Below are 3,132 nucleotides of genomic sequence, written 5' to 3'. Positions count from 1 at the left end.
AATAAACACCAGTTGAACACTGGGATCGATGTAATCGATTCATTCCTTCCCCCAAAATGGATATCCTTGTGGAAAAATTTGACACCATTATTATTATTATTATTATTATTATTATTATTATTATTATTATTATTATTATTGTTGTTGTTGTTGTTGTTGTTGTTGTTGTTATTATTATAATGAAGGCAACGAGCTGGCAGAATCGTTAGCGCGCCTGGCAAAATGCTTAGCAGCATTTCGTCCGTCTTTACATCTTTAGTCTGAATGCCACCGGGGTGGACTTTACCTACCATCCTTTCGGAGTCGATGAAATAAGTACCAGTTGAGTACTGGTGTCGATGTAACCGATTAAGCCCACTCCCCAAATTTCGCACCTTTTGCCTATAGTAGGAAGGATTATTATTATTATTATTATTAAGACAGCGCGCTGGCAGAATTGTTAGCGCGCCAGACAAAATTTGAAATCAATATTCTTCTGGCTTTCCGTTCTGAATTCAAATTCTGTCGAGGTCAGCTCTGTGTTTCATTCTTTTGACGTCAATAAAATAAGTACCCGTGGAGCATTGTAGATCAATATAATCGACTAGCATATTTTCCCAAAATATCATCCTCTGTACCTCTAGTAAAAAGAATTATTAAAGATGCTGGACTGGAAAAATTGTAACAGCATCAGGAAAAAATGCCTTACAGTATTCCTTTAGACTCTTAAGACTTTGAATTTTAATCCTTCCGGGAACAACTTTGCTTATCATTTTTCCGGGGTCGATAAAAAAAGTGCCAATTAAGTACTGGATCCAATATAACCGACTAACACACCCTCACACATACGCACACACAACTGAAATTGTAGGTCTTGTGTCAAAATTTGAAACTATTATAATTATAAGTTGCTGTAGTCGCAGTAGCAGTAGCATGTCCGAGGGTTGTATGTTTCAATTCCCTCTTTGTAGCATTATTTGAAATAGCATATTACCGACTACATTCTATTCATTTCTTCCCAATTTTTATTTTCAGAGAATCAAGGTTTGAAAATACGTTTTATTGTTTGCCAGCAGAGAAGATGAACGATATCAACTGCCACAATCAATTAGATGTTATTTGAATCTACGTAACGCAAAAAGAAATTTTAAATTTCCTAAGGAAGCAGTGAGTGAAAATTGTTCAATACCTAAAGTCATAAATTTAGTGATAGAAACTTATCTTTCGACAAGTGGAATCTGTGAAAAAATTCTGGTTTCTACCTGCTAAAGGGTTTTATAAAAATTTGTTTTATACAAAATGGCATTCGTCATGTTGAAAATAAGTTATTATATTATGTGTCTGTTTTATCAATAAAAAATAAATAGGGTGTTATTTTTATGAATTAAATCTCTGCCTGAAACCACGTTTATTTCATTTAATACATATTGAGTTGAATTTTTGCATCATAAGTTGTCCATAAAATTCAGAACTAGTTTCAGTTAGTTTGAGATTTAAAAGATTGTAAAGAAGTAGTATTGTTACTCTATAGATTTCAATGACAATGATGTACTACTGACTACTTCACGGTCAAACACAGAGCGAGAAAAAAAAACATAATTGAAGAGATGATATTGAGCAGGGTTTCCGTTCCTGGAGGAGCTCATATTATTTCAGTTGCAGCGATGACGAAAACGAACCGACCAAAATTAAACATAACAGTTAATGTAATTCTAGATAAACAAAGACTAAATGAACACAGATGGAACACATTTCATCTAGGTTTGAAACAATTGTTACTTGAAAAATAATTACATGTCTTTTTACACTCTCAAAATACAGAATATTTGTCAAAAGAAAACATCATTTATAAAACTCTTTCAGGCTATCCAAGTTTTGCTCCTATTCATATATTACGAAAGCTCGAAATATTAGGTTAACAGAATAGGTTCCTGTAGAGAAATAATCGAAAATCGAAATGAACCAATCAAAATCTCAATCTGATTCTCGTGGGTATACAGAAAATAAACACAGTTTCTACCCGCATTTAGCCTCCTCATTAGTCAATTCGTTGTTTTCCACCATCTTTCTCGTGGCTCTTCCTACATGATGCCCAAGAACCCATTTATATGTTTTTATACTACTTTAAAAACAGGTTGCTTTGTTGCTACAAGTCTAAGGTGTTACAGTCTTTGACAAATTTTCAGATCATTACGCTATATACATCGCTAGCAATTTCATATTCTGATCGATTGCTAATAAATTGTCAATAAAGTGACCGACAGTTTAAAGCCATGGACAGAAAAAAGTGAAAGCCTTTACATTTAGTTTCCAAAGAAGAAGGTAACATCACTGGTTGATTATTTATTCCATTCATGTTATAAATAAATCGATATATTTTACCTGTAAGCTGGAAATCTATGAGAAATAAAGCCATCGCAATTGCTCCTCAGTATAAGTGAACGAGATAGACAGAAAGTTATGAGTAGAAGCCAAATATTTTTCAGGAAAAAAGGAATTTGTGTTGAACACATTTTCATATACATATGTGGCCAACATTATTATACGCATTATCCTACAACAATCCGCATACAGGAAGATTTCCTTTTCAAAGGAATGAGAGAAGTAATAATCCATAGTAAAGAAGTCAAACTGATCAATATCACCAGCAAAAAAAAGCACTCGCAGCCCAGGAAACATCTTTTAACATCAGAAACCAAGCCAAGTTAGATTGTTCAAGTTATTGATAGGGTAGCTACTTTCATCCCATCCATTTAATAAAGTAACAAAGAACTTTTGAAACGTACGAATTTCACGCCAAATATTTTCTAGCCTCTTGATTAGGAAAGAATTTATTTGACGGTGAATCGACTTTAGATTAAAAAACAATTTTCAATTGCTACCTGGTATATATATATATATATAGATAGATAGATATACAGGGCAGGGAATCGTCAATTAGTAATAAAATTAATAATTAACAATTTTGCCGGGTAGCTCAGTATGAAAATACCTTATCGGTAAAACCATTTATAATCATAAATATATATAGTGATTAGCAGTATCCTGCTTCTCCAACATACTGAGAATTCAGAAATAGCAGCCAAAGAACTACTGATTCCAAAACTACAAATCTTTCTCTAAATTGATAGCGATATTTATGGTACACACAGA

At 33.0% G+C, this 3,132-nt stretch overlaps 1 protein-coding gene across 2 annotated transcripts in view; it reads left to right on the top strand.

Annotated features, from left to right (window-relative positions):
- The window catches only part of LOC106868722 (GATA zinc finger domain-containing protein 14), a 172,544-nt gene extending 171,107 nt beyond the window's left edge, over nt 1–1,437 (top strand). For both annotated transcript variants that reach the window (XR_008265384.1, XR_008265385.1), the window contains exon 2: nt 1,015–1,437. The gene's annotated coding sequence lies outside the window, so the exon portion shown is untranslated. The remainder of the gene's footprint in view (nt 1–1,014) is intronic.
- Nucleotides 1,438–3,132: the final 1,695 nt, after the last annotated feature.

This window comes from Octopus bimaculoides, chromosome 13 (assembly GCF_001194135.2).
Source record: "Octopus bimaculoides isolate UCB-OBI-ISO-001 chromosome 13, ASM119413v2, whole genome shotgun sequence".
NCBI lineage: Eukaryota > Metazoa > Mollusca > Cephalopoda > Octopoda > Octopodidae > Octopus > Octopus bimaculoides.
This window is presented reverse-complemented; position numbering and strand designations above follow the sequence as displayed.